General features: G+C 37.9%; 1 protein-coding gene across 1 annotated transcript in view; it reads left to right on the forward strand.

Moving 5' to 3' along the window:
* TLN2 (talin 2) overlaps window positions 1-23,421 on the forward strand; it is a 149,180-nt gene that overhangs the window by 34,655 nt on the left and 91,104 nt on the right. Inside the window, exon 3 of the mRNA XM_061447172.1 lies at window positions 11,102-11,184. The gene's annotated coding sequence lies outside the window, so the exon portion shown is untranslated. The remainder of the gene's footprint in view (window positions 1-11,101; window positions 11,185-23,421) is intronic.

Consider the following 23,421-nt stretch of genomic DNA (forward strand, 5'->3'; position numbering starts at 1 on the left):
AGTTTATTTGAGAGCAAAGATAAACAGTGCTTTCTCTCCAGCAAAATATCTTGGGATGATCTGATTTAATTTTCTTGAATCATAAATTATAGAAGTCTGGGTTGGTATATGGGGGTTATGTGACCTAACTTCAAAGGTGAACCACAGTGCGGTAGGGAGATTGGAAGTTGAAGCAGCTCCAGTATGGGGAATGAGGGAAAAGAATAGTATTTGGGGTTAGACAACCCATGCACACAGTTGGATGCTGTTTTGGTTTAAGACTATTTCAGTGCAGAAGTGTGATAGAGCATTACTTGCCTTATTGAACAAATATAAATTATTTATATTAAAAAAACAAAACCAAACCAACCTTGATCTTAGACCATGTAGCTACAAGCAGTGAAAGCATCTTGGAAAGGCTTATTTTATGTTCTCCTACATTGCTCTGACTCTGCCTCTGTCCAGAAACACGTGCTTGGAAAGCTTAGTCCTGTCAAGGGAAGACATTTCCTTTTTCTGGGAGAGGGGAAGTGAGGAGAAGATTGAGTTTCTCATATGTTTGGTGTCAACGAAGAGTACAAAGTGTGTGTATTTCTTATGTGTGTGTTTTTCAACATTGTCTCTCCTTCTTCCCCTGTTTAAATGGCCATTCCAGACATTGTTCTCCCTTAGGACACAGTGCTGTTCAACCTGTCTGTGAGCACTGCGAAGCATCAGTTTTGTTCTTTTGTTGACTTGAAGCAATTAAAATGTCAGGAAGTGCTTGGGACTGCAAGACCTATGTCTGTGAAAAGGCCTTATGAAATGCAAAACATATTTTAATTGGAAAGAAATTATTTGGCAGCTACATTGTTAAAGACATGCTGGTTTTGTTTTGTTTTTTTCCTTCGGAAATATTAACTTATGTCCTCTAAGACAAATCAGGCTGAAAGAAATGCTTTATGCATGTCTGGTATAGTGTACAGTTATGTGTGCACACTGTAGAATGACTAAATTCTAAATCACTGAGGAACTCTGGTGAGTAAACCTGCCTTTTAAATTCACATCCCTTCTTCCCCTGCCTTCTCCAATCACATTACACCTCCCACAAGGAAACAGTTCCTTCCTGCAAGAGGTAGTTGCTCTTCTGCTTAATGTGTTTGGTGCAGCTGCACTCACTTGTGTTTGTTAATTGGAGAGGGAAGTGAATTGAAAGTAATCTAAAAATCCTAAATTGCGAAGGTTGAAATACTGTATAGGAAGCTTGCTACCGAGTCATTGTGCTGGGAAGATGAGCTTTAAGCATATAAAAACCTGAAAAAGTACTGCCTTGAAAATTCTTACAAAACTTTATTAATGGTAATCTGTTCTGAGGAGTTTGTTTCTTCCTTTGGAGAGAACTAGAACAGTTGTTGGTTCTAGGCAACCACATTCACTCTGAGTAATTTTTGATGCTAGCTGGTTTTGATCTTAAGTTCTACACTCTCAAGGAGAGACACTGATGGTAGATGTCCGTGCGACACCGCTGCTCATTATCACCATTTGGAGTCTTTGACAGATATTTAAAGCATGCACACTGGTTGAATTAGCACTTCCTGTTTCCAGAAATCAGGTTTGGGTTTACTTTTTTCATTACTGAGGTAGTAGCAGAATAAAACAAGTTTATTCTAGTGAGATGAATAAACATTATGTACTTGAAAATTAATTTAAGGAAATTATTTCCTGTGAGTGAAAATTTGAGCTTCATTTCTGTATGTGGTTAGACAAATGTAGAGGGAAAAGGCATGTAATACTGAGATAGGGAACACCCATATAGTTTGTGTAGCAGAAAAAAGTGTGGGGACTTACTGAGATACTAGCTTTACCAATTCTGAAGTGATGTGAAACTTGAACAATAAATGGTATCATAGTGTGCCCCCTAGTTATTTGGGGTAGCTTGATCTCCAAAAGTAGATAACGTTGCTTCCAAAACCTGTTTTTTTAGGAAGAAATAGCAAGACAACTGTATTCACCACTGAATTTTGAAAATCAGACTCTTTTAATAAGGGAAATACTTTCAATTCCAAGACTTTTAAGTAGTTAAAACAATTCTTAAATTTTTATAAAAACATAAATTATTTAACACCAAACAATTGGTGTTAAAATGTACTCTAAGTTATAGAGCTTAATGGTAAACATACTGAGAAAGTTGTAACTTGGTTCCAGAGCTGTATTTTGACACCTGATTGGCCTGGACAGCCCTCTGCTTGTGTGGTCTGTCAGAAGACACTTCTAATTTCTGTAGTTTGAAAGCAAATTTTAAGAATAATTTCAAGATGTTTTTATACATTAATGACCTTTCACTGGGATAAATATAGAATCATAGAATAGTTAGGGTTGGAAAGGACCTTAAGATTATCTAGTTCCAAACCCCCTGCCATGGGTAGGGACACCGCACACTAAACCATGTCACCCAAGGCTTTGCCCAACCTGGCTTTGAACGCCGCCAGGGATGGAACATTCACAACCTCCCTGGGCAACCCATTCCAGTGCCTCACCACCCTAACAGGAAAGAATTTCCTCCTTATATCCAATCTAAACTTCCCCTGTTTGAACCCGTTACCCCTTGTCCTATCACTGCAGTCCCTAATGAAGAGTCCCTCCCCAGCATCCCTATAGGCCCCCTTCAGACGCTGGAAGGCTGCTATGAGGTCTCCACGCAGCCTTCTCTTCTCCAGGCTGAACAGCCCCAACTTTCTCAGCCTATCTTCATACAGGAGGTGCTCCAGTCCCCTGAACATCCTTGTGGGCCTCCTCTGGACTTGTTCCAACAGTTCCATGTCCTTTTTATGTTGAGGACACCAGAATTGCACACAGTGCTCCAGGTGAGGTCTCACAAGAGCAGAGTAGAGGGGCAGGATCACCTCCTTCGACCTGCTGGTCACGCTCCTTTTGATGCAGGCTAGGATACCTATTTTTTTTGAGGAGGAAAATTGAATCTCAAGCTGTCTGAAGTCTGAAGATCAGGCATGCTGTATCAGGTTTTATTTTTTATGAAGGAATTGAGATTTTAAGAATAGCTTTATGGAGTGCAAGAATGGAATAGAGAAATTAAAATGAACCAATTTTGGAGTCATGAATTGGAGCACGTCTGTGGATTTTGTTAGCAGCTTGGTATATCTTGCTATATTTTTTGCAGTACTGCGAAATGAAGCACTTGACTTCATGTCAATGACTCCATGTTCTTCCCTCCTTCAGCGCTCTCAGTCTGGCAGCATAGGTCTGTGTACTACTGGCTCTTCAGAAATACATGCTGTTTAACAGCTGAGTGATAGCTAAAATGATGTTTGTGGAATTTTAACTGTGAAATTTCCTAAACACAACATATTTACATGACTACAGTATTCTAGTAAGAAGAAATCAAAGTTGTGTCTGACTTTTTTTTCTAGAAATATCTGTCATGTGAATAGAGATTGGAGTATTCTTACACTGCACTAAGACGCAAAATACAGTGAGACTTTATCTCTCTGGTTTATAATATGAGCTTTTCAAAGTAAGAAGTTACAATCATTGGCAAATCAACCTGAAACTTTTGAAGTAGGAGAAACAGTAGGTACACTTTCTGGTGACTACTTTTAAAGACTTGCCTACCCCAGGAAGGTTTCTCTGGATTTTCTCCACGTTCCCCTTGGGGTTTAAGCAAGGTGTTCTAGAGTTGTGTGTTTTCCTAACTGCTGACTGGGTTTTTCAGGCTGGGGTTTGCCTCAGGTGCAATAGACTTCCTCTTGTTGGAAACTTCTAGCCTTGACTGTATTGGAAATGCTGGGTGTGCTGAGCCTGTGTGGTGGGGTATAGTGTGAAGACATAGCTAAAGCTATTACAAGCTCTGTAAGGAGCTCTGTGTGTGTTTGCATATCGGAAGTAATATCTTACAGGCACATAGGGGGTGTGTGTATGTAGTAGTGTCGGCCCTGAAACATTTATCTTTGCATCTCAGTGCAGTTGCATTTTCTTTGATAACCAGCTTTCATTCTGAGAAGGTCTGAGATTTTCTGTAATGCACACAGACTGGACAAGATGGTACCTCTAAGGTTTGTTGGCATACTAATAAAAAGACACACTGGATTTGTTGAGTTTGCATCATTCTGGTTTGAGTTCAAAGCAATTTCTCTTTCCAAACAGAATAAGAATATATGCTAATGTGAACCTCAGATATTCAGTATATTTGTGGTTTGGAATGTTTGTTACTGTCAGGTCTGAAGAGAAGGAAATTTTATAAACCACTGCTCTTTAAAAGAACATTTCTTCAGTCTGGTAAAACAGTGGTGATGCTATAAAAATAAAAATCCAAGTTATATTTCTGTTGAAAGTGGATTTTTAACACTTTGTATCTGGAGTCTGTACCGTTACTATACTGACCCTTTGGGTGCAAATATAGAGCAGCCCAGCTTTCGAGGAATATATTTGGAAAGCTGGCACACGTCCTATTAGTCATGCCACAGGAGTAAATTGTCTGCTTTGTCTACCACAGTGTAAATGGACCGTAGTTCTGCTGTGAACAGATTTAGCTGGCAAATTTTTATGCTAAATATAGACAGCTTGAGAATTACACCATTAGAATGGCAGGTGTCCTGTCTTGGTAACATACTGTGAAGAAATTGTGCCAACGACAAAAATCTTGTGGTGTTTTGCTTGTGTTTATCTCTTTTACCTGTCCATTGAAAAGTTACTTTTATTGATTATTCAGCTGATACACACACCCTGGACGTGGAATCGCAACCCCTAAAACTAGCACTCTCATTGCTAATGACTTCATTTGCAGATGCTTAGCCAAAATGTATATGAATTTCATGTCATCCTTCAAGATGGAAGTGTTCACATTAGAAAACTTCATAATTTGGTTATAACCTTGTAGTATCTTACAAAAGTGACATTGAAATTAATATTGGCAATGCAGTAATCTTTTCTTTCAGTTAGCTTAACTGTCAGTACTTGGAACGAGCCACCTTTGTTACCATTCTTGTGGGGATTTTAATATAAGGTCTGGATCTGGGGTTAAAGTCTACCAAGCACATAGGCAAGCTGGTTAGAATGTTAATGTCTTTTCTTTAACTTTCTAAGAAGAAACAGAAATGGTAAGCATTGTGATGGGCAGTCATTTTTAATTGCCAAAGACTTCAGATATTTCCTGAATTGCATTATGCTGTAAATTCTGTTTTGATCCAACTGCAAGCCCAGCCTTATTGTGGTGGTTTTTTGTTTTTTTTTCCTGGTGAAAACGAAGATTAAATATGCTTGACTAGGGATCAGGAGCGGGGCAGTGTTCTATTGATATACCTTTCTTGGATTAATAGCTTGAAAGAAAATGTGAACATGCAGTAAAAAAGAAGCCTATTTAGGAGAAGTGCTTGAGTCCTGAGTGATTCATGACTTCCTTTTCTTTTTTTTATGTTTTTAATTGTATTTAGTAATGACAGCTGAATTCACACTTTTTCATAAAGATCATGCAAATATACTATTGTTTATTTATGTTGCCATGGAACTGCTGAGGTTTAATAGCTTCCACTGAAACAGTGAATCTTTGCAATGGATTGCTAAATTATTGATGCTGTAATGTATGTCACATAAACAGATGAGAAATCAGATTAATTTTGACCTGAGTGCAAGTATGTATTTGGGTATTATGAGTGCATAGCATCATAGCAGGGGAAGAAGATGGTCCTAATGCTGAAGGAATTCTTTTGTGATACTATGGAGTTTTGTTCACTGCTCAGGTGTTATTATGCAGCGGAGAACTGCAGCTGTTCTAAGATAGTTTCTGTTCTCATGAAGAATTGGCTTAATGTCTTGTTTACATTTGTTAAACTGTTTACAGATTGTCTGGTTGGAAATAAAGGATAATGCTAGTGTAGATTCCAAAATCGTAAAAAGTCCAGAAATTACAGTTAGTGTGAATGGTACCCTGCTGAGGAAAGTGTCATGTACTCATTTTTGAATACCTGTTATTTCATATCATTACTTGTCATTTTCAATTACTATGTGTTGTATCACATGGTTGAAAATTATGTGTTTAGCTGTCTTGTAAAATGACTATATTCTCTGCTCAAATCTAGACCCAGAGATTTTATTATAAATGAAGAACCATTGATGATTGCTGTAGTTAACTCCTTGCAGACATTGCAAGTCTGGCATACTTAATAGTGGTTCATATTTGTCATTTTCTGGATGCTTCCTGTAGTAGTACTCAGGGGGGGGATTGTCATTCACATCATGACAGAAGAGTAAGTGTATTTGACAGGTGGCACCTTTCTAGTATGTGGTTTCTTAGAGGGGCAGTAAAGCGTAACTGTCTTGGGCTTCCAATCCCCCTTGTGAATCAGTCAAACTTACTTTCTGTCATCAAAGGTAAGGCATTGTCATTTTATGCCAGGATTACATATTGTTCTGGGCAGACATGTTTCAAACAACTTACCAAGCATGACTGAATGTGGTATTTGCTGCAGCTATTTCTATAGTAATAATAGTAATAAAAACTGAGAGAAGTTACCAATTAACTTTTAGCTAACTTTCTTTGCCTACCTTAAAAGGAATAACAATCTACATGAAACAAGATTTTGTCTTTCTACTAGACAACAAAATTAGAACCTTTTTTTGTAGCTTAAGAGAGGAAGCTCAAAATATTAAGTGATAAGCAGATTCATTTGGCAGGGGTGATACAAGAATGTGATATTATAATATATAAGAAGAGTTTAGAATAAAGTTTCAGTAATAACTCTCCATTACAAAAAACATTCTACTGCTCTTGAAGAGCCCTGGACAGGAGCAAAGTAGTATTTGCCTGACCAAAACTTCAAGTTAATGAAAACACAGGAGTTAATAACAGTCAGAGAAAAAATTAATGCCATGTTTTTCTCTTGTGTTGCAGAATTTACTTGTGCCTTTTCAGTCCTCCTCAAAACTATCATCACATATGTGCAGGATGCTGTAAAGATTGGCAAAGAAAAGCTGAAAAACATTGTTAAGATCTAACAGAGTGAAGCAGTAGTCCTTAGAGGTTGAAAGCTGAGTCTTGGCAGACAGCTGTAGGGCTGAGCTGCTGCCATCTGTCAGGTACAGAGGAAAAAAGTCTAGCTTGAATGCTTAGGCTCACAATGAAGCACCATGTTCATACACTAGGAACTAAACATTATTCCTTCAAAGTTGTGAAGTTTAAGGGGAGAATTGTATTTGAGAGTGTTGTTTCACCTGGGGGATAGTCAAATTGGCCTACAGGCTGAATACCTTGTTGAGTAGGTGAATTCTGATTACTTATGAAGTATCTGACACAGCAGTAGATTATGTTGTGTATGTTGCTGGTTATTATCAGTAAAGAGCAGGTTGGATGGGTAATTTTGAACAGTTAATCTGGTTGAAGTCAAAGATGTCAGGCAAAAAGACCCCGAAGTGTTGGCAGGTTTGGAGTGGAGACAAGCTTAGTGGCCCCTAAGCTAGGGAGAGTGGGACAATCTGTATTAACATCTGATAGAAGAAGTTTCTCAAACTTAGAGTATTAATGGTAGGTTTTATGTGTCTAGTGGGTTGGAAGGGCAAGAGATGATGATGAGTATCGGTTCTGCTTTCTTAAATGAATTTCTTGCTATCATGAATGTCTCCTGTAATACTTTGCTGGATTAAAAAAAAAAAGTTAATTAAAATTGTAAAATTTGGTGTTTCATTTCATTCTATGAAAAACTGATTTACCTGCAGTAGCCATTATGGGGTAAAGGGTGCTTATTGGTCATTTTCCCCCCTTTGTTTCCTTCTTAATCCTTCAAAAGTAGTAAGGATACTGATAAAGTGTGCAGCTGTTTTGTATGGTTGAGCAAGTTAGATGTGATGGAACTAAATGCAGAATTTCTGGGTTTATATGCACTGTTCTTCTGTTGGTCTCCTGCAGCTAGAAAAGCTTGCTGGTTTCCAGGTAGTGCCATGCCTAAAACTGGAAAAATCAGTAGTTGCAACCTGGCTGCAGGAACAATGGTGGCTTTAGCCTCATAATTGAATAACTTTTCCTTTTTTTACAGCAGTGCTTGGCTAACAACAGTAAGGGGGGGGGAACCCAAAACATCGCTAGCATTTGTACCAAAACCACTTCAGAGAAATGTAGCTGCAGCTAAAAAAAAAAAAAGGGGGGGGAGGGAGGACGCTTATGTTAAAAAATACTCCAGATTTTCAGAAAGCCCTGTTGAATTTTGTGTAAACTTCCAGAATTAGGGGCTTTATGCACTCATTGTTCCCACTTCACAATACGTTCAGGGTATTAGCAAGGAGGCTCATGCTGTAAACAAATCCAGGATTCAGGGCTCTGATTTGCTGACTGAGCTTTAGGGCAGTCGAGTTCTAGTTCTGACTGCATTCCAGGAAGTGAGGACAATAGAACAAACAAACAGTGATGAGCAGTTTTTAGGTTCTCTTTTAGCCCCAATTGGTAAGTAAAAAAAATATGTGGCTACTTCAGCAGTAACTAACCCACTTGAAAAAGGATCGTTCTTTCCACAGTTGCATTTGTTCAAGGTAGTCTTATAACATAGTATAAGTTTTTGTTTTTCTCTGAATCCACAGGCTATGTTAATTTTTCCACTGTTAAATACTCATATAACTGAAAATCTACTTTTTAAATGAAGTTTGAATTTTGAAACATGGTATTCTACTCATCAGGTTGCTCTGGTGGTGTATGCAAATGCATTGTTCTGTTGCATTCCTTGATGTAAAATGTTAATGAGAGCTGTTCCCTCACCTGCTTCATTTCCAGTCACATCTCTGATTAACTTGAGTAGATAGACCCTCCTGATAAACTACAGAAAAATTAATTTCTATTTCACCATATTTGGTTTACAGCTTGAAAACAAGCTGATTTTTATTTTTATTCTTTTTTTTAAGCAACAGCTCTGTTACAGAAGTGCATCAACAGCAGATTTCAGAGCAGTTTCCCACTCATTTAAATCATAGTGACAGTAAATGAGCAACATGTGTTGAATTGGAAAACTTATTTGGAGACCTTTGTCAGGTGTAACTAGAAGGAAGCAATACTGGGATGGTCACTTCATTCTCTGCTACATTGGGTTTTTGTTCCCTAGAATGTGGTATGTTTTTCAGACATTCACTTTTGATACAAGCCTGGTAAGTGTCAGCCTCAACTGGTGAAAGCTCTGAGTAGAGGTGAAGATGCTTCTAGCTCCAGCAGTACTTGGTGCTCTCAGAATTTGGGGGTTCGAAAGGGTTTCTGGTGTGGTTGTTAACAAAGGACTGAAAAGGAAGAAAGGTATCAGTGTTTCAAGTGAATACAACTAGAAATACTTCACAAATGTATCAATTTGAATTGAATTTGAGTTGTGAATCCAAATACTTCACAATTGCATCTGAAACAAATCTTAAAAAGTTAAAACATGTGCAAGTATGAAGCAGTGAGTAGTGGCTTCCAGAAAATAGGGTAGCTGATGAATTTATGGGCTGTACTGAACAGGATTTTGGCATGTTACTGTAATACAAATACTTGCATGACGGATAAATCCCTTATACACTGGTATGGCTGCTCAAGGGAATGCATTAGATATGCTGATGTTCTGTACACTGAATTTGCTTTTATCCTCACCTTAGATTTTTAGCAGAAAATCCACAAGGTGCAGGCTGGTGGCACGCCTTTTCATTACATTTAATTGTACATTCTTTATGCATTACTGGAGACTTGGGAGGTGTTGAAAAGCTTAATGAGTGTTAATTAAGGGTCTAAATTTCCAAGTAACTACCTACTAGAATGCTGATTTTAATGGAGGTGCAGATGATCCATTAGATGCTAAAATGATTGTCCTAATGCAAACTGCATTTACTCTAGGCTGCAGTAAATCTGTTAACCTGCAGTTAATAGTTGTGTTGGCAGAGAGCTGATGTTGGTTAGAAGCCCAATGAAAGAAAAAAAACAATAGCTTTTCTGACCAACAAGAAATAACATCCTATGATGAACTGATTCTATTGGAAATGTTTTTGCCAGCTTTGGTTGGTTAAAAAGTGCAGGAATTCTGTTGTTGCTGTAGGCTTTTCTCCAAGAGGCATTCCCTGCTATGTAGCTTTGTACTTGTGTAACTTTATTCTTTAACTTCCTGGTCTTCTAGATTGTTACAAAAACTAGTTTCAAATTTGGGTGGCTTTTGGCGATGAGAACTTGAATTTTATGGTTGCAGTAAGAGAGTGCTCCAAGAGATCCAAAAGTGAGATAAAAGCCTTCCATAACTAGTCTGCACACACAGAACATACACAGGCCTTAGCTAGCAGCAGGATCTTGGCCATCTTCTTTTTCTCCAAACATATTAATGTGCCAGAAAAAAGTGATCAGTCTTGTAAACTTTGAAATACTTGACAAAAAGGTGGTGTTTATTTCACAGCACTGTGGGGGCTGGGGGAGGAATTGAGAAATTGCAGTCTTTTCAGTGTTCAAACTGATTTTCCCATCCCCATGAGCTGAGTACTAAACCTGTACACTATACTAGCTTTTGTTTAAATTAAAACCTAAGAAATGGTCCTAAGAATCCTATGGAAAATAAGAAAACCAGTTGTAAAATACAGAGCCTAAACCCACCCAATGAACAAGTCCACCTCCTCAAAACAACCAAAACCTTGAAATAAAGTTTGTCATCTTTAAAAAACAAACTTGCTAATTCCATTTTTACTTTTCTGCAATCATACTCTCATCAGGGGGTTCACTGTGAAGGGAAACTGTCTGGAGAGGCTTGTGCTGCACCATTTTCTACTAAGTTATTCCATGCAGAGACGTAACTGTAGAAAAGCACAGTTAATTTCAAAATAAAGACCTTTGCAAGGTCAATGTGATTGTTTAATTTATATTAATACCTGGATTTGTGCTGCAAGTGGTTTGTTCTTGACTAGACCTGTATAAAAGTTTAGTTCATTTATTATGAGCTTTTAACTGTGAGTAATTTGGAAGCCTGGATTGAATTTTTTCTTGAACTTAAACCTTTTCTTCTTGGCAATGCAAATGCTGACTCCCAAAGAGAAAATGGAGCTTACCACTTTCTGAATTGCTTCCTTTCCAGTGTGTTGATAGAAGGTACTTTAAAACTAGGAATTAATGGACTGTAAGAAAGTAACTTGTTTGTATCTTGCATTACAGACCTGGTTACTGGAAGCGTTCCACATGGTCAAGCAGTACTTTCAGACAAGCTTAATTCTTATTAAATGAAGTTTAATTTTGAGGTAAGGATTTGTTTGATCTTCTTTGTTACACATATAATGACACAAAACCTCCTACAGTAATTAAAAACTTCTGTCTGCTGCCTGCGTAGATTAGTGTAATATTTTCTTTAGAGCATGCCTAAAATGTATACACTGGGGCTATGTGAGAGGAGAAATTAAGCTGAAAAATACATGTGATGCATGAATATTGAAGCTCCAAGTAAACATAGCTGTAATGGCCAGGTTAATCTGGCTCTTAATTGCAATTGACTATTTTTAAATGGTTTCCAGGGAGACTGGAGAATATGATCCCATAATAAACGAGTTCTCTAAGCCTCAGGAAAAAGGGCCATGCCTTTCATTGGTATGAGAACAAATAGCTGAGAAGATGACTTGACTTTGTTTCATCTTAATACATGTAGGAGAGACGGCAAAAAGAACAATGAAAAATCATTACTGGAAAAACTTCACAAATACATTACCATTTCTATACCATAATGCTTTGAGAAGAGAATGCCTCAAAGTGGCAACACTTCGGGCAAAATGGTGATAAATCTTGCTCCACATTCTTAATTTGTTGAAGTTATTTTGACCTTGTACACATTACTGTTCTAAATGTGTCTCTGGCTTTGACTGCTCATCTGGAAATGGTGCTTGTAATACTAAAAGGTCACTAATGGAATTTTGTCCTGCTATTCGCCATGCTTGAAAAATGTCTTTAGTGAACTTTCAAAGCATCCTATAATTAAAGCAGCATGTCAGTTTATATCAGATATGTCTAAGGACAAGGTTAAATGAAATAAAATCACTAAAAAGTAGTTATTTAGGATACGCATTTCATAATAGGTGCAAATCTTTAGAAGGTTAGATGGTTAGCAACACTGTTTTGTTCTTCTTGTTATACAGTTAGAGCTAAATATTTATAAAGCATTCTTATAATCAAGCCTCTCAGGAAGAACCTTGTAAGTATTGTATTTTTAAGGCTTCACACTGCATTAAGTCCTCTTTTGCAATGTCTTTGTTTTCCTCATCTCACTGATGCTGCTCTCAGATCACTGTTACCATTTGTGGTATCAAATAGCTTGGCTAAAGGTCTTCATTAGCTTTTGATTTTAGAGATTTTATAAAAAGTATCATCTTTTGTGCAGTTAGACTGATTCAGTAGTATGGCTGTTCAACTGATTGAACTGGATTGATGACAACTACTAATCAAAGGAAACAGGTGCTTCTGGGAATATTCCTGGTTTCTTAACTGTGAAAGGATAATTTCCCCAGGAAACATTTTGAATTAATTCATACTGGCCTGATGCAGGGATGAATCACGGAGTCCACAACGATTTCTCTCCTTTCTGTCAGCAGCATGTTAGTGCTGCTGGCTGTTGTATAGGTAAGTGGATGGTTGGAGAATTAAACTTGCACTCAAGAAGAGGTCACTCCAGTGACCTTTTCATGTGGCATCTTGTTAACTGATGGAACGATAGCCTGTAGTAGCAGAAGGTAACCATATCACTAGTGGAATCAGTGCCAGTGAAGAATATGAATAGTAAGGAATGCTTCAAGCCCTTTTCATGCATACACTGGAAGGAAAACAAAAGCTAGAATTTATGAAAATTCTTTCAGTTGGTTTTAAATGTTACGTGATTGTCTTTGCAGAGGTCCCACTCATTAGAAGACTTTTTGAGAATTAATGGCATGTGTTTACTAGGAATTTAGTAAGACAGATTAGCCAAGGAAGCTGGCTTTCGCCTGGCTGTCATGATTCGGTGGTTCTGCATCAAATAGTTCAGATATTAAGACACGAGAAACTTCATGTTAAAGAAAATTTGCCCTTATACAGCTTTGATAGGGTGGCTCACTTGTCAATATAGAATGAATCTGAAAATCTACCTGGAATGTTATTCTGGCGTATATTGCTTAGCAGTTCTTTGAGAAGAACACTGGTCTTTTCAAGGAATAGGTGGGGAAGCAGAGTCTCTTGGGGGGAAGATGATCTAGGCAAATCAACGGCAACATCCAAGTCTTCTTCCCTGCATGGTGTCCTAAACCCTAAACAGGGAGTTTCTTTCAGGTTTTGTTAAGTTTTACTTAAACTTTGAAGTTGCACTTAAAGCAACTGTTTTAGTACCCTTTCCACAAGAAACAGCACTGCAGTAAATAACTGGGACACAGCACATGGTAAGCAAGTAGGAAACTGCAATAAGACTGAGATTCCTGCCAAAGCTGGTTAGATTCCTGGTTTTAATAGCTGTCTGCTTGGTGATTTTCCATATTCAATTTCAGTACTTTGGTGCTTTCTTCACCCTCATTTTGAATGAAGTGTATGTTTTATACCATGAAAAGAGGATGTAAATGGAACTGTGAAAAAATCTATTTGATGTTTTAATACTAAATATGGAGTGCATTGGGCAATAGTGGTGTGGGATCAGGTTGTAGTAGGCTGGGAAAGTGTTACATAAGCCAATATTTCACTCCTGTCTTGCCTAGTTGTTGCAGAAAGTACATGTAAGAAGGAAAAGATTTGAGTTGCATAAGCAAATAAAATAGAATATAATATAAGGACTCTTCCCTATAAGGGAGCATTTCTGTAAGAGTGATGTGGAAGGTTGGAAAAGGAGGTCAGTTAAACTCATGTTCATGGGTAAGAATTCTAGTGTAGATTTAAATTGTGTAGCACTGAGTGAATGCTGTACATCATTCAGGTACATAATAAAAGATTTAGCACAATGCTTAATTCTAAATATGTTTAGATAAATAGCTTGTAAAAAGCAGCGATTTTGTGGTGTTTCTTCTGTTAACTGTGTACAAGTCCTGCCCTGCCCCTCCAAAATAAAATGGTGGGGTAATGCCACTACTACCAGCTATTATACTGGTATATTCTATTTCAAACTTTTCCACTGAGTATTTTCTCTGTACCCTTCTGCTGCTAGTCCATGGATAGAATTACTTCAGATGTTTGATATATTGCATTATTAATCTGTCTGTAAATATATAATTCAGTATGAGCAACCGAGTGAGCATTCTGTTGTAACTGGAGTTGATGAACGATGCTGAGGTTGCAGTAACTGTAAGGAGGATATATTTTAAATGCTCAGTGCATGTTGTCGAGGTCTTAAATTTACAGCTAAAGCTGTCAGCCACTAAATCAATGATAATAGTAGAGGGAGGAAGGAAGAGAAGGAGGAGGTCTTTGACCTTGAGTGTGCTCATTGCCCTGGACAATGTATTAGGGAATTGTGAATTCCCTTCCGTCCCTTCTCAACTTTCTCAGTGGTATGCAATGCTGAAAAGCCTTGATGATTTTTAGGGATGTATGTGTGCACATGCTTGTGTCATACATACACCCACAAATATGCTGTAGTTATGTAACATTAGTGTGTTTGTATGCACAAATCTAAACACATAAATAGTATATCAAAGCAAAGCGGTACTTCTAAAATTGAGAATTGGTATATTATTAAACATGTTATTTACAGTGTCAGTCACTTTGGTACCTTTCTGCTAACATGTATGTTTTTTAAAAAATAAGCTCAGTTCTTTGATAGTTTGATTATGACTAGGCTATGTGTTTCTACAGTTGTGGTTTATTTGTTACCTTTCAGGTGGTAACGGGTACCAAAATAGTTTAAAGTTCTCTTTTAAGTATTGATATAATGTTTTGTTCATTTATATTGTCCTTTGTTGCTGCCACAGAAATAGCACGCTTTGCACTTTGTGCTGAAGAGGATAACCTTGATGAGATCAGATAAAGATGGATATGGATTTCTATTTAGAAGTACACCTCTGCTTGTGTTTTTACTGTGTAAAGTTAGGGAGATGACGTTATAACATATTCCAGTTTTAAATAAGGTTTATAACTGTTGAATTTTCACAGGGTTAATAGAAGCTTAGATTTAGGGATTCTGTCGAGTTTATTGTTCCTTTATGCCAGGAATTGTTTTCAAAACTCAAGTAAACACTTAAACAAAAATAAACAGAAAATTTAATGTATGACATCAGGACCTTTGTGAACAGTCTTCTGTTTCTCAGAAGTGCTGGTTCTAGACAAGGCCTGTTTGCTAGGGGCCAAGTTGAGCCTACATCTCATGACAAACAGAATTCCATGATTCTATAGCTACTTCGAGCTGGAGAGAATTTTCACTGTGATGGAAAGAATGAATGCGCCCTGTACAGCTGTCCCTGGTGTTGATATTTATCCAAGTCTTGTTTTATTTTCTGTCTTATCTTTATTGGATTTAATTCCGGAAGTGCCTGAAACTCACTGTGGAAGTCGGCAGTAAAAATGGAAGTTTTGGCACAGAGTGAGAGCTGGGAACACCCTAGCAAGTACAAGAAAATAAATCTATTTGGCAGTGTGATTGTTGTCTGCAGAAATGAATGCTGAGCTCTCCTCTGAAGCCAGGAAGTGAGAGACATGAGTTGTAATATACTGGGGAGAACAAGAGATGAGCAGTTGAGTTTAAGTCTTTTCAATCAGTTACTGTAAAGTCATTTTGTTGAGATTTTTTTCCCTTTAAGGGTATGGTCTGGGGAAGAAGTATTTTCAGACTATATATTCAGAGCCACTGGTGAATCTGTGAAATTTCCAAGTGAGAAGTCTTGTTGCCCTACTTATTCTAGCCTTCCTTACCTTTTTTTAATGGAAAATCTCTTTGCAGGTAGGAACCCTGCAGGGAGAATAAGGCAGTGTCTGTTCCTGATTTAGCTCAGTTGCTTGAATTGAAGAAACACTTCAAACACTTGTGACTATGTTTTAGGATACTCCTCTGATTCTCACCTGAAGAGCCATTAATTTAGTCTTGGAGAGGGCTGCTTGGTGAGTATCTCCTAGGTAGGCAAAATGATAACTGTCAAAGGCTGATCCAAAAAGAGGCCCTAGCTGGAACCTACGTCATGTCTTTAGGTAGGCGTAGTACCTGTAGTTGTAAACTGTGTCTCGGGTTGATTTCCCTTTTGCTGCTTGCTGTAATCAACATGAGCATTGACAATGACAGGTTATTTTTTCCCTACCTGCGCTTGAAAAATAATCTCTCCTTTTTTTATTGCCCTCTTGTCTTTTTGTGTACATGGCAAATGGTGATGGTATGTTCTTCCATATATAGCACATATCTAGTATATTCCTGCTCTGTGCAAGTAATGCATTTTAGGATGCTTACAAGAGCTAATAGCTACAAGGTGCAAGAATCATCCAATCTTTTAGGTACAGCTTGAAATAGGCTTTGCTAAGAAAAATGATATATCTGAATTCAGGCTTAACCAGTTGAAGTCTGTCAAATTGAGTTGAGCTTTTCAGTAAGATACTGCCAGAGTGCCTTTCTGAGCACATTTGATGTAGGAGGTTTGACCTTAGATTAGCACACAGTTGGCAGTGTGCTAGGCTAAGTGTAATCTAATTGACATGTGATGTTTGTGCACTGTTACACTCTGATAAAAGTTCAGTGTTTTATGAGCTCTTCCTTTATTGTAGGAGTAGCAGCTACTTTGGAGTTCAATCCTGGTCTTTTCGTAGATTCAGGTTTTTCTCAAGCTTAAGCCTGTTCACAAATTTTCCTAAGGTGTTCCCTAACTTGTAGTTTCCTTCCTTATCCGGTAGTGAGATTTTTGCCTTGGGTGTATGGAGTGCTCTTAAAGCTGGAGTGAGATGAATGCTGTGGTGCTTGCTTGAAACATTCACTCTAATGTATCATGCTCTGTGTTCACGGTTTGTGGCTGTGACTGAGATGTTGATTTGACAGGGGCAAGTGAACTGTCCTTGCTCAGCTTTTCTGTTCTCATTAGTGTCAGTGATTCTAGTAGTACCTGAGCTTCTGCAGCCTGTTGGTATAGCGCTTCTTTTTCCCCTCTCTGTGTGTTTTACTCACAGTTCTTTTGACCAGCTGTTCCCTGTTTCTTCTGCTGTGTTTAGATTTGAAATATGAAAAATGCATCATTTTGAGTTGTAGACTTCGTATAAACTGTTGCATATACTTCCCCAGCATTTGCCAGGGTATGATGATATTATCACAATTCTAGGCGGTCACCTATCTAGTGAGGGTTGTCTATGGAATTAGTATTGCTGTCTTTGCTGACGTACAAATATTTTGTTCATTTTTACTGTAAACCATGACATGAAAATTGATGAAGAATGATGATTTATGCAGAAATTGCGTCAATCTCATCTTGATTCCAGATTGTGATTCCTTGTGAGCAAAAACTGTCTGGATGTTACTACAGTAGATGGAATTGAGACCAGAGTATTTACATACAGGTAGAAACATAACTGAATTAATTATAATTTAGATTATCTAATCACTTTAAAGAAGGGATTAGCTTTGAGTTTTCGAGAAGTGCTAGTAGGCAAAAAACATGATGCTGATAAAAAAAAACCTGTTTGTCTTGATATGGATTTCCTTTTTTTCCTCTTATTTCTTTTTTGTACTTATTTTCTTGAAACCTGATTTAGACTGATTGCTGTGGGGGAATGAGAGTCATAGCTCAGGTTTTGAAAAACACTTGACATACCACAGGTATTCTAATTGACCTTAAACAAAGTATGCAGTGATGTGGCTTCTGACATCCTACACTTTGTGTCAAGAATGAGGTCAGCAACCTGTGGGCTAATTCCAGTGGACACAGCTAAGTAAAGCAAATGTTGGAGAAATGCAATTAGTGAATTGTCCTGGTGGACTTGCTTGACCATTTGATCCCAGACAACCTGCCTTTCGTTGAACTTTCAACAAGCAGTATTGAAAGGTGCAGAGAGGAATCTCATGTAGTAGCTTACGTTGTTCACTTGATGTCTTCTGATGCTTGTTTCTGCAAGTGTCTTTTTAGCCACTCCTTTACAGTGAATTGTCATGTACCTTTTGTACCAAAGACTCCATGCTATGGCTTCTGTCTGAGGTCCTTCAATAACATCTTGTGCAGAAAAAAGTTGCATTGGTTTGAGTCAGGGATCACCATTCTTGTCCAATTGTTTTTGCAGGTAGCAATTCATGTTAAATTTCAGCACTGATAACGCTGTGTAAATGACACCAAAAACGTGTCTCCAAGTCTGAGAAGTATCTGTGGGAAGCACTTGGTGGCTCTTTGCCATTTTGACTCCAGGCCCATAACCATATGTTCTGTGGTTCACATTAGGAATCCAACAGGGAATTACTTTGCTTGCAACAAATTCTGTTAAAAGTACTGTTGCCAGCTTGGTTTTAGGTTGATGTTGATTCTCTTGCAGTTTTTACCTTCAGGCTTTTTTTTGTCTTACCCTAATTTGGGCTTAGTGTCACCTGGGTGATTTAACTTATGTTTTCTGTTGTTCTGTGCTTCATTTTGTTTCAAGGAGAGATGTCCGTGGTGGCAGCAGAGTTCTGGTTGTACAAGTTTAAGTCTAAAATGTGATACTTGTTGAAAAAATGGCAATAATACTTGATGTTATATATAGCAATGATGCTGATGTTAGTCACAGTAAGAGGATCCTAAATAATACAGGAAAAATAATAAAATGTTATGTGTACAGGTCAGAGAATCAAATACCTAACGCATTAGAAACATTAGTAATTTAATACTTTCATAGTTGAGTGTACCATATGGCACCTTATATGCTTTCTAATACTCTCTGATTCTTCATTATAATTTTATTTATTCTTGTATTAGTGTGTAGTAGCTTCTTGAATGACCATATCATATTTACCTTGGAGATTTTCCTTTACTGCACACAGTTACCTATTTTTTAGTTTCTGTGTGTCGGCTTCTCATAGTGTGCTATCAGCAGAATACTCTTTGCTTTAATTTTCAACCAATGTTTATTATTGTAACTGTAATAATAATGTTATAATGTTTTAATTGATGTAATGTTTTACTATTATAAATACTGTATATGACCTCTGCAAAAGGCACATAATGACAGGAGATAACAAGAACATGGGAAGCATCAGTACCTGGTATTTATACAGACATAGCATATTATGGAAGTCAGTGTTAGGTTGCGTGCTGAGCATTTGGGATGGGCAGAGTTTGTACTGATAGGACAAGTTCTGGACTTATCCTTGTGAGATGGACAGACAGAAAGCTTTCAGTATCCCCTTAGCTGCCTTTTTATTTGATTTTGTTTGGTTTGTTTTGAGTTTTTTTTTTTAATCACAGTCTTAGGACAAAAGACACTATGGAGATTAATACTTTCCATGACAGTGATTATTCCTGACAAGCTCCATAGATACTGAAGGTTTAAATAAAAGTGGTAGCTCAAGCACTTGGATTTATATTGAACCATACAGCTCTAAAGTGCACTTCATCTTTCTGTGTATGGCTGTTTTAAAATAGGATGAATTTTGGTGCATTCCATGTACTCAGAGAAAATCTGAGTTAGCTTGCCTGAAGAGTAGCTATGATTTTCTGTCTGAGACCTGCTTTGCCATGCTTTGCTTAATATAAATGACAATCAGTCTTTAAGCTGTCAACCTAAAGTTTTGCTAAGTGACTGAGAGCTTTACTAAACATCCAGTTTCTGAATGGGCCTGCAAGAAATAATGGTTTTCCAAGTCAGGAATCCCTCTGCCTTCATCCTCAGTTTGTGAAGATTCTGGACAAGCAGATGAGGTTCATTGTGCAGATGATGGTTTGGTGGTCAGTTCTGTGGACTGCCAGTTCTGTGTAGTACTCCTACAGGTTCTTCGGGGCTTGCTTAAATAGTGGAGTGCTAACTGGCTAGACTACAGTTGCATTCGTTCAAATAACATTTTATAAAGGTTTAATTTTTCTGCCTCACTTTCTATTTCAGTGAACTCTTTCAAATTATTGGATGAACTGATTATTGAGATAAATAGTTCAAAAGCAGTTTCAGAGCCTATAAAGTCCACCATTTCAGATCAAATCTGTGAGAGCTATCCTACCTAAACCCTATGACAGGACTGGCAAAAAAGTAATTTTATTCAAGCCTTACTAATTTTCTTGTTCTGCGTAGCTAAGTTGTTTCTGAAGATTTGTTTACCCCATCTAATTCTGGATGATAATGCTGATTAAAATTATCAATATAGATTTATTTCAGTGATTCCAGTAGCAGGTAATCGAATAGAGGATGTATAAAGTAACTATTGACTGCTCTTCTCCTTAAAGAAAAGGATGAGAAAATTCCAGGGCAGAGTGAGGTGATGATCAGGAGAGTGGAAGAAAAGCAAAAGAACTCTTGTATGATTTACTATGACATATTATCTAGAGATTAACAGTACCTGAAGAAAAAGATTACTTGATTTTCTTTTGCATAGGCAGAGTATATTATGGTGCAAAACTCATGGAGTATTGTAAACTCTGCCTACGCATGTCACTTTAAAAACAAAATAAAGGAAATGCAGAGTCATCTTTAGAGCACAGCAGGTGAACTCAAGAGAGCATATTCTAATGTGTCCTTTAATGACAAAATTAACAACTCTGAGTGGTTTATTACATCCTGCTTTGGGGTGGTTGCCAGGAATGGCAGGCAGAGTTCAGAACTTTGAGTGGTGGCTTTGGATTAATTCTGTCAAGAAAAGTATTGAAGTTAGTGTGCGCCGAGGTTGACAACCTAGACATAAAAGATTAAAAATTGTCCTTCAAAAGGTTACAGCATTTCAGCAGTTGAAAATAGCATGAATATGCAGAACTGTGCAAGCCTGCATTTAACAGCCCACTTGATAGTTCATCCTATTACTGCTGTGAGTGTGATTTAGAATCTGTGGGTGAAATGCTTTAAATACACCAATCTGCTGCTTTGGAAAACCAGCTTTGTATCAGCTTAACTCTTCCAGAAAAGAAAAGAAAGAATTTTGAATCTTTGTCTGTTCTTCTCAACCTATAATTAATTGATGTGCTCTTAAATTACTGGAAATCAGAAAATATGTGTGAATCTGTGTAAGTATATATCCCACTGTAAGCAACTGCAGCTCTTCTGATGGATCTAGATTAACCTTGCAAGCAGTTATCTTCAGTTTTAAAAGGTAAAGCAGGCCCCTCAAAAAAAGCAAACCCAAAACCAGCATTAACACCAAACAACCCCCTCAAAACAAGCAACCAACCCCACAATCAACCAATGCCCACCCCCCCCAGCAACAAAAAACCCAAACTCCACCAAAGAAAAAGGTTTTCTGTATCTCAGATACTGTTTTAATTATTCTCCTAGAACCTGCAAACATCTTTATTGCCATCCTCCCAAGTGCTCTCTTAAAAGAGCTCACCTCTACAATGGAAATGCTTCATTTGGAGAGGAACCTAGCAAAAAGATGTAGATTCACTTCTGATTTCTACAGAAACTCATGTTTCCTGTTTTCAGCTTTTTTCCTGCAGTGTTCTTGCAAAATAAGAACAAAAGCCTGGAAGGCCTCTTCAGAGTTCTGTCATTGACTGCAGTATCGGAGACTCCTGCTCCTGAGGCTAATGATTTCTATGCTACAAGTAGTTCCAGCCAAGCTCTTTGCTTCTGTTATCTCAAAGCTGTTCCAGCTCTGTTTGGAACAATGACATTCCTCTTGTAGTCCCTCGTAATTAATACTTCCTTCTGAAGATGCGTTCAAGCAAGTTAGTTTGTAAATATGCCTTTTGACTTAAAAAGCAAGCTGCAGTTGGATTGCTAATAAGCTGACTGTCCTATAAACCTCTCCTAATTACACTCAAATATTTTGGTCTCTTGCATAACTGTGCTTGAGGGTACTTCCTTGCTGGGTTCTTAGCAAAATAGCTGCTGTTCCTGTACAACTATAATGTGTGAACTGAGAATGGCAAGATATATGTTTACTAATGATTAAAGCCTGCTTTCACAGTAGCCATTGGAAGCTTGCACTAGTTCACTTTCATTTAACTGGTTTTTTTCAAGAGGTTTGTTTTTAAGATTCAGTATCTCATGCTACAGATAAATGTGTATTTTTCCTGAGCTTCTTGAAGGTTTTAACTGTAAACTTGCTTATGAGATGTGTGGTGTGCATATACAGGCATTGAGGTGGGGTAGGGCTTTTCCCGGGGCAGAGGTCTTGTATTTTAATTGTCCATGCACATTTAGAAACAGAGAATGAGCAATGGCTTATTCTGTACAGTGTGAGTTCCTTGTATTATAACTGAGGGAAGGAAGGATTATACTTTTTTTGCTTATTTGTTCTAGCTTCAAGAGTTCTGACTAGCCACCCCAGACAGCATCTGGTGCGTGAGGTTGTCAGGCTACTTTTGGTCTCCCCTAAGCTGGTATCTTTATACTCATTGCCCATTTAGAACATCAACTTGTAGTCTATTGGGTTACTGCTGTTGCCTTTCTCTTTGAGCTAATCAGGTAGAAATGCAGGGTGTCTTTCCTTTCTGACCACCATAGGAGTACGTACTGCTCTCTTCTGAGCATACTGGCAAGACACAGCTTCCAGCCCAGTGTTTACAAGCGTGATATTTGCATGTGGGTGATCGTGATCCACGAACCATCTCTCTAGAGCATTCAGTAAAATGGCAAAGTAGCTGACCAGTGATGACATCTTCACTGTGTTGTCCATCAAGGAGATAAGGCCTTGCAATGGTGTATGGACGGACATGTGTTTCAGGCATAGAACCCACAGATGATCGTTCAGCTCAGTTCTGGTGGCAAATCAGCCTTGTGTTTTAAGAAAACCTTATTAATCGCACCCCTTAAGCACCTTTGAGACCACTGTGGTATAAATGACCTACAAAGTGACAGCAGTGAAGTACTAAAGAGAGGCCTATCTTCCTTGGAAAGAAGCAGTGTGACCTTTTATATAAGCACGTAAGATGCCAACAGCAGCAAAGACCAACTGGTCGAAGTGCCGTTATGAGTTTGTAGTAAAATGTGTGTTACCATCCATGCCTGTGTGATCACCTGCCCACTTGCCTGCTTTTGACCAATGACACTTTTATTTTCATTGATGATTTTGGAAATACATGTACCTATCTGTAAAACTGGATTTGTATTTTTGAGTGTCCTATGCTTGAGGAGTTTTTACCAGCCACCTTTAGTGGACTCACTAAACAAGTATTTGATACGCTGCAGTCGAATTAGATATTCAAACATTGTGAACAACTGAAAATGTAATGTGTCCTGTTTTGCTGGTGCCCTGTGCCAGTACGTAGGTCGTGGGAGGACTGAAGACAATAGAGAACTTCTGTTCCACTGGATTTTCTTACAAGGTTAATCGAGTATTAAAAATCTGTAGGCTTGCCTATACTAGCATGTACACATTTAGGCTTTTAGACTGTGACAGTCTCATGACCTAGATTTGTGTTTGCTCAAGCAAACTGCTCAAGCCTGAATGAATCAGTTAAGAA

The sequence above is a fragment of the Pezoporus flaviventris genome, unplaced genomic scaffold (assembly GCF_033815535.1).
Source record: "Pezoporus flaviventris isolate CSIRO_AGI_PZ_B2104156 unplaced genomic scaffold, CSIRO_AGI_Pfla_v1 ptg000006l, whole genome shotgun sequence".
In the NCBI taxonomy this organism is placed as follows: Eukaryota; Metazoa; Chordata; class Aves; order Psittaciformes; family Psittacidae; genus Pezoporus; species Pezoporus flaviventris.